This window comes from Acartia tonsa, chromosome 5, assembly GCF_053477335.1.
Source record: "Acartia tonsa isolate MP-2025a chromosome 5, ASM5347733v1, whole genome shotgun sequence".
Taxonomy (NCBI): domain Eukaryota; kingdom Metazoa; phylum Arthropoda; class Copepoda; order Calanoida; family Acartiidae; genus Acartia; species Acartia tonsa.
The window spans coordinates 16,089,282-16,103,997 of NC_137264.1; the positions used below are offsets into that span (position 1 = coordinate 16,089,282).

General features: G+C 31.5%; 1 protein-coding gene across 1 annotated transcript in view; it reads right to left on the reverse strand.

Annotated features, from left to right (window-relative positions):
• The window catches only part of LOC145318863 (solute carrier family 13 member 2-like), a 70,844-nt gene extending 56,623 nt beyond the window's left edge, over positions 1–14,221 (reverse strand). Inside the window, exon 1 of the mRNA XM_080160524.1 lies at positions 14,004–14,221. The gene's annotated coding sequence lies outside the window, so the exon portion shown is untranslated. The remainder of the gene's footprint in view (positions 1–14,003) is intronic.
• Positions 14,222–14,716: the final 495 nt, after the last annotated feature.

A 14,716-nucleotide genomic window follows, 5' to 3' on the forward strand; every position in this document is an offset into this window, starting at 1 on the left:
TTCCTAGTACAACATGGTATAATTTTATCTCCTTTTAAAATATATATATGTCTTTAAACATCATTATGCATACATGCAATTTTGCAAAAAAAATACACTTACAATTTTGTTTAGAAATTTATATTCTTATGTCTTAGCGTCTGATTTAAGAGCTTTACTATTATGAATGTTTATTTTCATTTGCCTCACCCTGTGTGTATATGATAAGATTGTTATTTGAAAAGTCATGTCTAGGTAATTTATTTTCCACCAGTCCCAAGACCTACTGCACACAGGGACACAGGGGTAAGTCATGTCTAGATGATTTATTCTCAACCAGTCCCAAGACTCACTAGACACAGGGGTAAGTCATGTCTAGATAATATATTCTCCACCAATCCCAAGATCTACTACACACAGGGACACAGGGGTAAGTCATGTCTAGATAATCTATTCTTCACCAGTCCCAAGACTCACTAGACACAGGGACACAGGGGTAAGTCATGTCTAGGTAATTTATTCTTAACTAGTCCCAAGACCTACTACACACAGAGACACAGGGGGAAGTCATGTCAAGATAATTTATTCTCCATCAGTCCCAAGACTCACTAGACACAGGGAAACAGGGGTAAGTCATGTCTAGGTAATTTATCTCCACTAGTCCCAAGACTCATTAGACGCAGGGACACAGGGGTAAGTCATGTCTAGGTAATTTATCTCCACAAGTCCCAAGACTCACTAGACACAGGGACACAGGGGTAAGTCATGTCTAGGTAATTTATTCTTCACCAGTCCAAAGACCTACTACACACAGGGACACAGGGGTAAGTCATGTCTATAAAATTTATTCTCCATCAGTCCCAAGACTTACTAGACACTGGGACACAGGGGTAAGTCATGTCTAGGTAATTTATTCTCCATCAGTCCCAAGACTCACTAGACACTGGGACACAGGGGTAAGTCATGTCTAGGTTATTTATTATCCATCAGTCCCAAGACTCACTAGACTCTGGGACACAGGGGTAAGTCATGTCTAGGTTATTTATTCTCCACCAGTCCCAAGACCTACTACACACAGGGACACAGGGGTAAGTCATGTCTAGATAATTTATTTTCTACCAGTCCCAAGACTCATTAGACACAGGGGTAAGTCATGTCTAGGTAATTTATTTTCTACCAAACCCAAGACTCACTAGACACAGGGGTAAGTCATGTCTAGATAATTTATTCTCCACTAGTCCCAAGACTCACTAAACACAGGGACACAGGGGTATTTCATGTCTAGATAATTTATTCTCCACCAGTCCCAAGACTCACTAGACACAGGAATACAGGGGTAAGTAAGGTATAGATAATTTTATTCTCCATCTATCCAAGACACAGGAATACAGGGGTAAGTCAACAAAAGATTTAGAAATCTAAAACAAAAAAAAGTATTTGTCTCTGATTTGTATTTATATTCATTAATAACGATTAATTCATCTTAATTTATATATAATATAACACACGTTTTTAAGAAGCAATTTTGAGACATGGCATGTTTGTTAGTAAGAAAGGTTAATTCCATTTGAAATATTAGTAATTATTATAAGTATAAACTAAGGAGGGACTTAAAGGCTTAAAAACATTAATTTAACTAATTTATTCTAAACATAATTTTCAACAAAAATAATTTTAATCATTTTTCCAAAGATATCAATAACATGCCCAATGCCTAAATATACATGGAATTTTCGCACACCGTGTTACAGGCCATTAAACAATCTGGAATAGAAAAGATCAAATGGCGCACAGGGAAAGCTTCACTGAAGACAAAAAATTTTTATGCATTACTGAGTAAAGAATATTCCAGATTATTTGTAGGCCATCTTATTTCGGTTAAAATTTTGTGCGAGTATAGTCTAGACGTTCTAAGGTCTTAGATTTTTTAGATTATCGTTACCAGGAACATTTTATCTTGAACTACAATAAATAAAAAAAAACACAACATTTTAATGTTAAATTATTTTAGTTTTTAATGTTACAAATTTTAGGCAGTAATGTGCTCATCACTTTTTTTTACTTAAATACATATAATTCTTAAGTTCATTAGGCTTTTTCCCCTTTCCAATGAATCTGTTTAAGAAAATGAGGCCTTTGGGTTGTGGTTTAAAATTGTTATGGGTAACTTCATTCGTGGCATAAGCTTTTAAATTAGAAGTGAATTGCAATTAATAGAAGGACTAGGGTTGGGCCGGATATCCGGTGTGGCCGGATATGCGGCCGGATACCGGATATTGAAACTATCCGGCCGGATATCCGGCCACACCGGATATCCGGATACCTGATATTGAAACTATCCGGCCGGATATCCGGCCACACCGGATATCCGGCCCAACCCTAAAAAGAACCACTCACACAGTAATTAAAGTTAAATGAAGTAGTCAGAGAAATAGGGACAACTAACCATTTCATTATTATTTTGCTATTAACAAATGGAGGGAAGAAAGTGATGTAGAATGTAGATTAAATAACTGGCCAAAACTAAAGAGCAGTATCATAAAAATATACCTAGATATGAATAGGAAAAAAATAATTTAGCTGTAATTTGTTAGCATAACTTCTACAATATACATCCCTAATGGTAATGAATAAGATACCCCTTTTGTAGATTAAACAAGGATGACAACATCCATAAAAGCGAAGCACTGAAACGGTAGGACAAACGGACATTAACACTTGTAAAGTGTAAGAACTGAATAATCAGAATATAAATGTATAAGAGTCAAAGCAAAATTGTAAGTAAATTTGTTGAAAAACTGCTTGATTCAGGATAATGTTTATGGACATACTTACATTTTTAGTACTTGATTATAGAGTTGCTTCGCTTATTACTTTATACTTTGTTGTCGCAGGAATCAATATACCAAAAATCAGATCAATCGGATGATTAGATCACGTAAAAATTTGTTGTTAAAAAAGTAAAAAAATCAACATGTTTAAAATGGACGTACGGACATTTTGGTGATGATTATAGAGTTGCTACGCTTTCTAAATCGTACCCAACTATTAAAGGAATCACCATGCAAAATTTGAAATCGATAGGACAATTCTAACATGACTAAATTAACAAAAAATGCTATCCGTTACGGACGGACGGACGGACCGACGGACGGACGGACCGACACTAATTATAGAAAAGCTTCGCTTTTAAAAAAATTATGTGTTGAAACTTTGGACACTATCAATTTTGAGCAGACCAATCAAAATTCAATCAAAGTTTCTGAATCAACTAATAAGATAAAGTGCTAATAAAACTTTGGGTACCAGTGTAATTACCGCCCAATATCCCCTCCCTCCATGTTTAAAAAAGAATCTGTAAAGATTTGTCTTCTTTTTTCCGTTTGTTGTAACATATATTAATAAGAATTCAATTTTAGATCTAATTTAGTTATACAATTTCTTTTTGTTGTTGAAAACTATTATTTTCCTTATTTCTATCCATGATTCTAACAATGCAAAGCAAAGACAAACTTTTTTATTACATTCTGTGGGACAACAAAGTTCTCTTTTTTGATGAAAAAAGTGTTGTCTATCAGAAAACATGAAAATAATATCTATTACAAGAAAAACAGAATATCAGATTGTAAAATGGAAAATTGAAATAATCATCTTTAAGTTAATGTCAAACTCTTATGGTGCAAAGTTTAAAGATCAAAACTTCACCCAACCTTTTTAAAATATCACAAATTTAGAAAATATTGAGGGGGTGACAATAATGTTCTATGCAGGGAGGTAGGGGACATTAGTCTGTTTATTACACTAGTCCCCAAAGTTCAGCGTTAAAACTTTTCAACCACTTATTGTAATCTACAGAAGGGGTAATTTTGTATATCATCATTGGGCAAATATTTATTGGCAATTGTCTTATCCCTTTAAATCCCTGGTTCTATGTTCAAATTTGCAATTTGTTAGAAAAGAGAGTCTTACTGATTATAAGCTTTGCTAATAAGAATTATTAAGCAAAAACATTAATATTAACATTATAATAGAGAAAATGTTTCAAAGGTGCATTAATGGAACTCTTTTGTTCAATACGCATTCAGCTGCCATCAAGTCTTAAGTATGAAAACTTTTTTATTATTTGTCTAACAATTTTCCGATAATAGGTTCTGTAACGCAATTTTAGTAAACAAATGGACAAAAGGGAAAGAGGTACTTTTTTTAACAAAATATTATTATTAACAGTACAGATAAAATATTTTTTCCCATTGAGTTTTTGGAAATTTAGATAGTTAATCTGCCTTTAACAAGCATATAAATTATCGTCCTTTCTCTCTTGAAAACATGCTGAAAATCGACAAATATTATCAATTATCAATCAATAAGGCATCAAAATAAAAAGATAGTTATTTCTCACATCGTATTATAAATAGCTTTCCATGGATATATTATATTCGTAAAAATATAATACGATTCTAGACATAATTTTTCAGTATGGCTGTGAACCGGTTCTAATCCACCGGAAATTAATCGGTTTTGAAGCGAAACGGGAAAAAATATTCTAAATATTTATCTTTGACTACTAGGTAACTATTTACTTGTAAACTTTTCTATAAAACACTTTTCCATAAAACTTTATTGTGGTCCAAAAATCATGCAACCAGAAAAAAAGTGTTTGGTCAATTAGGTTAATTTCTTATAGCACTCTTTATTATAACTATAATAGTATTTTGTTCTTTTTGGCATACCACACTTTGATACAGTCAAAAAGACATTACAGAAACAAAAAAAGAAAAGATGTGTGACTGTAAAAGTATTTTTGTTTTCATGCTATTATTCTGATGTTTTTTTATGCGTATCTGATGTTTGATTTTATGTTTAAAATAACTTATTGTTATAATTTTTAAAATCCGTCATTAAACAAGGGATTTTCTCTAATTTTTACGAGATATCCCAGTGATAAGGTAGCTGAGCTTCTAAAAATTGTAAAAACAAACAGAAATTATAAATGTTGCATCGAATCATTATTTTACGCAGCATAGCGTAGGAAACAAAAATAATACAATCCATAGTTATCAATTAAAACAATTTTTTACAAAAAATAACAGGATAACTTTCTTTGTTTCTATCTATCTGCCTATATGTTAGGCAAGATCTCGTAAACATAATTGTATGGGAACTTTTACCTAGGTTTTAGAAGGTTTTAGGTTATTTGTTGGGGGGGATGTACTACCCTAATTTCTCAAATTGGGGGAAGTCACTAGTTTATTAAAAAGGAAAAACAGAAGGCTTTTGTTGTTAGTAAATGCCTTTCTTGACTTTTGTGCTCTAAACACTATGAATTTTCAGGGATCTAAAGGGATAATACAATGGCCGATAAATAAATGTAATTCCCAATTATGATAAAAAATTACCTCTTCTGTATATTACATTTGATGGTTGAATCATTTGGACACTCAATTTTATAACCAACCAATCAAAACTCAATTAAAGTTCCCCAAGGGTTTAAAGCCAACGAAAAAGAAACGCTATTATTAAACTCTAGGCACTAGTGTAAGAAACAGCACAACGACCTCTCTACCTCTACCTGACGAACTTTTGTATACAACATGATTTCATGTTTTATATATAAACAAGGATGACAACATCCATAAGTAGCGAAGCCCAAAAATTCATGGATGGGAATACGGTTGTTTTCTTAAAACGACAGAAGACTATATACATAAGAGAAATGGAAAAATAAGAAAAAAATTAAAAATAGTCAAAAACCTGCAAAAAGGCAGTCTGACTGTCATGGTTTTTTTTTTTTAAACGATAGGAAATTTAATTTTGATATCTATAACTGAAAATTTTTTGGAAATCGGACCATAAACACCAAAGATATGGAGAAAAATGTGAAAATACAAAAATAGCCTAAAACCTGTTTAAAGGTAGTCTGACCGTCATAGTTGTTTTCTTTAAAAGACAGGAAACTTAATTTTGATTTCTATAACTGAAAAAGTTTTGGAAATCGGACCATAAACACCAAAGATATGGAGAAAAATGTGAAAAATACAAAAATAGCCTAAAACCTGCTAAAAAAGCGGTCCGACCGCCATTGATGTTTTATAGTTAATTGTGCTCCTTATTAATAGGAATGTAGTCAAAAAATTTCAGCATTCTATCTTTTATAGGAGCTGAGTAAATCCCATTTCCCCCATAGCGTTACGGACTGACTGACTGACGGACTGACTGACGGACAAAATGAATTATAGAGTAGCTTCGCTACTAAAAAATAAAAGTGCATTATAGGAGGTTGCGCTGATAAAATTGTAAGATATCAAGTTTCTTTGAACAAACTTGGAGGCAAAATATTTTCATCAGAAGTCTGATATTGTAAAAATTCTTGAATGGAAGGAAGTCAGGAAACAAGAGATTTTCATTACAAATAAATTTGGATATTGGATATAAAATAGGTGGATAAGAAATTTTCGAATACCCGTCCCTGATAAAATGTTTCTCCCATCTAGCTAATCTCCCCTCTTATGATTACACCATTCCTTCTCTGAAAATTCCTTTTTTTATTACTATTGGTGAGTTTCTTCTCGACACAAGTTTTCTTTTTTTTATGAAACAGATTAAGCTTTTCTTTTAATTCAATTATTTATATGTATGAACACGTTATGATGATGTGAAGTAAAATTAGGCAGAACAAAAATGTTAGGACAATTTACTTACAGTTATTCATATACCAAGAAATAGTATAAACAAATTTGCATTTAGTATATAAAAGTCAGTAAATATTTAATCGCAGGCAGTGTATTATTCTTTTTAAATTGATCAAAGGAAAATAATAAAAGATCTTTTGATAAACGTGAGATGTATGGAATACTTTATCTATGGAGTAACTCCATTTCTAAAAATAAGGAATTTTATAAATATAAAATTTATATATTATTACATGAACGTTGCACCAGATTTTTATGTACTCTAATAAAGTGATACTCTCATATCTGGCTAAAATAACGATACCCCCAATCAATCACCTTTACCCTATTACCTCCCTCCTACTAGATGAATGTACTGGCCAATAAGGATGTCCAAATTATCAACCTTGATTGACAACAAAATAGCATATGTTAAAATATCCACTTAAATAAGTAAATTAATTTAAAAAATCTTTTTTTTTCTTTATCCTACTTTGGATTAGACTTTGCCTCAGACTTTCCAAATTATAGAGTAGCTTCGCTTGAAATTGCAATATTGAAGTTTATGACCTTGTAGAAGGTTGCCTGTCAGTTAATGATTTAAAACTTTCGTCTACACTAGTTTTTTTTAGCAGGATCTTTTATTGTTAGAATGGAACAAAAATTATCCCCTCCTTGAACTATTTTTTTTCTTTAAATTAATTATAAGTAAGAATCATGGGACAATTTTATTAATAGCATCTATTGAAAATTTACTCTTAACTTCTTAAAAAGTTTTATTACTAAATAATTCTTTTACCAAAAATTTTTTGGAGAGGGGAGGATTTGATTGCAAAAAAAACAAAGAGGAAATTGCCGCCACCCTTTTTTTAAGCACAGGTGATCAGTTAAACAAAATTTGCAAATAGTTTAAAGTATTCTGACAGAGGAAAACATGTTCATATGTATTGTGTTCGGAACAGCGTAGCTTTTACATCTAGGGCTTGTTTGTAAGTCCTTCTATCCACTAAAGGAATTACCCAACTTAAAAAGGATTTGATCAGTTTGTTGTTGTAAACTTAAAAAAGGTATTATTCCATTTCGATTAATTTACTTTTATTTGAGCTACACTCTTTTTTTATATGTTTTTATTCTGGTTTTATTTTTAAAATCAGAAAAAAAATATAAATTTGTAAACCTTTTTGAAAAGAGGAATTGCTATATTTGGGTAAAAGTTTGGTTTCCCAAAGCGGCTAAAGCCCTGGTTATGAGAATAAGAGGTTTTAATTTTTGGACAATCTATCACTGATCCTGATGAAAAGAGACAGAGAGAGAAAAAGCAATACAACTTTATTGAGGAAAATATATTTGTTAAGTGCACAAACAAACACACAAACATTTTCTGAGAAATTTAGTAGTAAACCTTTTATAAAACCACAAGGAAATGTTCAAAAGTTTTCTTTTTGCAGTTATGTCTCTAAATACAAATAAATTTACGCTGGATGAGCCATACTGAAAACTCATGTATTGTACTATTAATATTATAGATCATTTTTTCCCAGAAATTAAAAAAAATCATATAATTAATTCCTGTTTTGTTGGCCCGGTCTTAGGCCCCTCGGGTTCACCAAAACATGAATTAATTCTATAGTTTTCTTTTTACTCTCCGTGGTAATGCGATAAATATATATTCAATATTATCAAAGATAGGAAACTGAAATTTGTTGTAGATATTCAAATTATGTATCTAATCCATATGTTTGTAAACAATAGACTATAAATCAATCACCACTTAATTTCTATTGTTAGTTTGATTGTGTCGAAGGGAAGTAGGACACACAAACATTTAATAATTAAAATAAAATAAAATCCCTAAATAAAAGTCTGTTTCTTAAATGTTTCCGAACCTAAATATATATTCAGAAGAATTGCAAAAAAAGTATTATATATTTTTATTTTGATGAAACAAGAATGACAAGTTTTATATGCAACAAAAGATAAAAATAATTTTTGTTATGTGCCAAAATGGTCTTTTTTTCAAACATGAATTTAAGTAGCTGGATGTTTGTTTGTATGTATGTCCAGTATTTTGAAAACCTTTTCTGGATCGCATACTTTTGATCACAGGTAGGTTTTAGGCCATATCTCACATATCACCCCAATCCCCCCCCCCAAAAAAAAGTAAAAAGGTTTTCCTATATTTGACAGTTTTACAATTATAATATTTAAAAGGTTTTAGACCATTTTAAGAGGGTATTTCACCCTTCCTGGAAATATAGCCCCAATAGAGAAACAAAAATCCCTCCCCTATTATCTTTTAAATAACAAACAATAGATATGTATTGGATAAAATTAACTTGTAGGCTATAATTCAAGTGAAGTATTATTTGAAAAAATAGATCATAGAATAGCTGAGTCACAAAAGGCAAGGAAACTTGAGATATGTGTGCGTTTGACAGGAAAGGTTAGACAAATTATTAACAGTTTATGACATTTTTGTCATATATGTAGCGTAGCAGCTCTTAAATACATTAAAATTACCTTAGTGAACTATCCCGAGAAACTATAGATTAAAATATGTCTTTATTGTAAAGTGCTTAAAAATTCCAATGAGAAAATGTTGAAATCAACTTTACTTTCCTGTATGTAAAAAATCTTAACACTCTGTCGACATTTATTTCAATTGTTCTTACAAAAATGGCATTAATTTATATGGCAAAGACTGACATATTATCGACATGCCTTTATTCTTTAATTTCAATAGTTCTATCAATATAGCATTAAATACAAGTGGTCATGGTTGACATATTATCGGCATTCCTTTATTTAAATGATATTATTGGATTTATCTTTGTAAACCATTTGGTATCAATTATGATTTTATGACATCATGACTACTGTAAATATACTAATTTATATACTGTCCACATAATAAAAATTAATCTTTAAGACAACAATGTCAAACTAAAACATGTTGAAATTTTATCAATAAAGAAAGAAATACAATATCTAAAAAAGAACAGCTTTTTTAGTTTTTACTACTAAGGATTTTAAAAAGAACTATCCTTTACTATCCATGCTACTGCGTAACTTTTGACAAAGTGCATATGTTACAGACAGACAGACAGACAAAATTGACAGTGAAAGGATAATATTCTACCAAGTTTGAAAATAAGTACATCTTCAGAAATGTGTATATTTAGCAACCAAGCCGTTCTTGAGATTTGAATAATAAAATGCAGGGAGGTAGGGGACATTGGACTGTAGATAGAGGACCAAACATTATAAAACACGTTCTTATGTTGACTTAAAAACTTTTTAAAAATCTTGATTGGTTACTCAAAACTAGCCTTGTTGAAACTATTCAACATTCAAAAGAGTTAATTTTGTTTAACATAATTGGAGGTGTGAATCTTTATTTTGAAACCTTAAAGTTACTATCCCTGTATACAGCAATAGATATTGTAGTGGTAAATGTTTTTTTTGGGTATGCATTCACTTCCGCATATTAACCACATTAGAAAATCATAAGAAATACATATTATTACAACAGCACAAACTGCTCTTTCCTCATAGCTTCACTGACATCATTAAACACTTCCTATTAATTGCTATGGATCTACTGCAGTTCACGGTAAAATATTGCTGGTAACGAATATTGCTAAAAATCTATGAATTTAAAAGGCTGCTAGCTACCAAACGGCTGAACGTACACATCATGCCCGCACACTGTTTTAAGCGACATAAGAAGGCCTACAAATAATCTGGAATAGCCATAGATCAATAATGCATAATTATCTCGCAGTGCAGAGAAATGCACGAAAAAGGCCTATTTTACGCGCTTTTTCTTCAGTGAAGCTTTCCCTGTGCATCATTGGATCTTGGCTATTCCAGATTATTTGTAGGCCTTCTTATACCGCTTGAAATGGTGTGCGGGTATGATCTGTACGTTCAGCCGTTTGGCAGCTAGCAGCCTTTAAAATTCATAGATTTTCAGCAATATTCGTTACCAGCAATATTTTACCGTGAACTGCGGTAGATCCATTGCTATTATGGATTTCTTTTGTGAATATAAAACACTTTGCGTATGTGTATGCACACCGGGTTTTTTGCTCAATATATTATTGAAAAGCATTTATTATTTCTTATGATATGTTAAATACTGCAGTTAAGTTATATTTGTACTAGCTGTTGCTTCCATAGTAGTTGGGGTTAGAGAAAGGGCAAGAAAATAGTGTTAAACTATCCCGGGACCTAAGCTTAGTTCAGTAGCTATTGAGATCTTAAGCTTCAGACAAAAAAATTGAATACATTATTTATAAGGATATAAAAGTAATTATTCTTAAACCTAATTTGGTAAAGATAATTACACACACACACACACAAACACACAATTGCTAACTATTCATCAGCTTATACCAATAACGAAATTAATTCGGAAAAAATCACGAAACCTATACGTGTTTTTCAGCTGTCGTTGGGGGGCAACACATCGTAAAATTGACGACCCCTCCATTTGCCCCCCAAATATTATTTTAGAATTAAATCCCTTGTTGGTTATACCTATTCCTGACTATTCATCATTTAAAATTATAAATTCCCTTCCACCCTCCCCACCCAAAAAACAGCCAAAACTTAACTTGAACAGAACCAACAAAAAAATCTTAAAGTATAGACAAACGATCAAGGTATTTCTACAATCTTAATCAACACTTACATTCATTTTATTATTAGAGTATTTAATGTAGTCTATAACGCATTGCTCTAATGTTGGAATTTTATTATTACTACCAACCATGTTTATTTTTCATTCAATAATTTGGTAAATTTATGGTTTTCTGTCAGAATATATTAGGAATTATGAAAACAATACCAGCTTCGCCCCTGGCCTTTACCTATTTTAACAATGATGACAACACCCATAAAAGCGAAGCTCTACGATCAGAAGGGAGGACAAACGAACAATAACTTTTATAGAGTGTCAGACCTTAATAGACAGAACTTTAATATCTAAGTCTGAACAAAAGTGTACATAGCTTTGTTGCAAAATTGGGTGAATACAGGATACAGTAAAAGAAATTATTTCGTGACTATAGAGATTCCTCGCTTATAATATTTTACCTTGTTGTCCTAGGAATCAGTATTTCAAAAATCAGATGAATAGGATAATATAATTGTTGCATACAAAAAGTTGCTGTCATTGTAAAAAAAAAGTTTGTTCTAAATTGATGGACGTACTTTCTGGTAACAATTATAGAGTTGCTACGATTCCTAAATCGTAACTAACTGTCACGTCATGTAATCATCATGCAAAGATTGAAGCGATTATATCCGTTCAATAATAACCGTTACTAACGGACTTAGGTACGAACAGAACCTAAATATTGGAAAGCTTCTATGTTTTGATTATATTTGCGTGTATTAAGATATCTATAATTAAGTTTTGAATCTTAGTGTGTCCTAATCATCTTATATTTAAGAAATTTTTGGATAGATAAAAACGATTTTTTTTCTTCAGCTTTTTTTCTAAATAATATTAAACAATAAATTCATTGTTACTTTATATTTGTTTGTTTAACCATCTAATTTGTAGACCTTAGCTTTAATAGATGTTGTCATCCTTGTTTGACTAAAAATGTGCCTTTTGAACCAAAATTTAAAGTTTCGTATGAAAACGTTGTACCATAATATTGATTAGACAAAATATTTACTTAAAATAAAACTTTTGAAAAACGTCATATAATACCTTTTATTCAATAGATATCAATTTTATTGTGTATTCGTTATAAAAAAGAAAATAGTATGAAATAAAACTGTTATTAAATTACAATGCCTTAATTCATATTAATGCTGCACCTCTTCAGGTCTTAAGTATACTTGTTATTTTTAAAAGTTGTCTTGCTACGTTTTTTTTCTTTTAAACAATTGTTTTTAAAAATATTAGAAATCTATGGAATCTAAAGGATTTAGTTTGTTTTTAGTATGAAATATATACTACAAATATTTTCATTCATTTTAGAGCAGTTTGACTAAAGGAAAGCATTTGATTTATAACAAAATACAAAAAAACATACAACAAAAAAGTTTTTTGTTTGAGGTCTCCTAACGGTTGAAAATATATAGTAATTTATATTTTTTATTCGATGAGGGTTAATTATAACCAATTTTGTACAACACTTATTTTGACATAATGGTTTTTTTCGAGCTTTACAATAATATGCATTTTAAAAAGTTAAAACTAAAATGTACCAAATATTAATTAACCTTTTAGTTGAAGTCAGCTTATACCTATAACGAAAATAATTCGGGAAAAAAATCACGAAACCTACACATGTTTTTCAGCTGTCGTTGGGGGGGCAACACATCGTAAAATTGACGACCTCTCCATTCGCCCCCCCCCCCCAAATTATTTTAGATTTATTTCGCTTGTTGGTTATGCCCTATTCCTGAGTTGCAGTATTTTTAATGGTTATTGACGGTTTTACTTTTAAGACGAACGTACATTCTAAATCTAACCATTAATACAGACTAAAAATGAATGAAGAAAACCACATGGTAAGAAAAGGTCAAAGAAAAGATGAAAAAGAAAAGTTTCTGTATATTTGTACTACTGAACATATTGGGTTCTCTTTTTTAAGTAAGCTTCATATAAGTCCTGTGGTGTTTCTAAGCTATTTCGTCTTAAGATTTAGTCTTGATTTTCAGATTTTTTTCAAGCCTCTTTCCCCCCCTTCTAGTACAGAGCCTCTAGATGCTAGGGGTGCAGCCGCTAATTGATTATATTTTCAGAATGTTTCATCTTTTATCACTCTTCAACTAGAGACTGTCTGACAGTCAATAAGTCCCAATTTTTTGTGTGAAGATTTCCCTTTCTAAAGACGAGCATCCACTATACAACTTACTTTGTCTATCGGTCAGTCGGTCTCGCTTCTATTCTTATGCATTTCTTTTTCTTTCTCTCTTTTTTTATGGCCACTGAACATATTATATATATTTCACGTTGTCCGTTTGTCAATTCATGAGTTTTTTTTGTGCTTTGCTGCTTATGGATGTTGTCATCCTTGTTTCTGGCTTTTAGAATGTACTTTTACGCACACCTCCGCCGTATTATTATGAATTATTATGAATAATGCCGTCGTATTAATATGAAATAAAGCATGGTCAGACAGACACAAAAAAAAGGGGAATGGAGTGTTTGAAGGACAGTATTCTGGAGAGAGAGAGAGAGAGAGAGAGAGAGAGAGAGAGAGAGAGAGAGAGAGAGAGAGAGAGAGAGAGAGAGAGAGAGAAAGAGAGAGAGAGAGAAAGAGAGAGATTGAAGGAAGGGAAAGAGAATAAAACATCTTATTGAATATACTCTATCTATATGTATTTTACCTGTTAAATATTAAAAAAAAATTCTTTTTCACTGAATTAATAAAATTTGTTTAGTTGTTGATTGGAAGTTTACCAAAGTAACTTTTATCTTTAACTTACACAATACACAGTCACTTAAACTTAAACCTTGCAGTATAATCTTTTTTATTGATAAAATTTCTGAAAAATTTGCAAAACTAGAAGTCTTCTCCTTACAGGATGGTCTAGGTAATTCAACTGTCTGTCTTTATTTTTATATTTTAGAGAAAAAGAGAGAAAAGGAGAAAGAAAGAGCGGAGAGAGAGAAATAAAAGGTAAGAAAGAAAGTTAATAGAGATATATAAAGAGTTAGAGAGAGACATTTTGGTTCCAACTCACCATGAAGGGGTATCAGAATTTTTAAAAATAAAATTATATAATATACTTTAACAATAACGTTTGTTAATAAGGTACATCTAAATATTTTTTTAATAGAATGTAAGTTTTGCATACGTGTTTAAAATCATATATTTACGAACACCAAAATATTGTGACACCCATGGTTTAAGAAAAGGCATGGAGAGTACACACTATGATGAAACCAGCCTCCGCAAAACAGAGTAAACTCACACACACACCCTCCAGAGGCAATTATACGCGGGAACTCGTGAAAGGTACCCGTCCGCACGCCCGCCCGCCCGCCCGCCCGCCCGCACGTCAAAGGCTTTAGGCCCGGCAGGATAGGGTAATTGCTT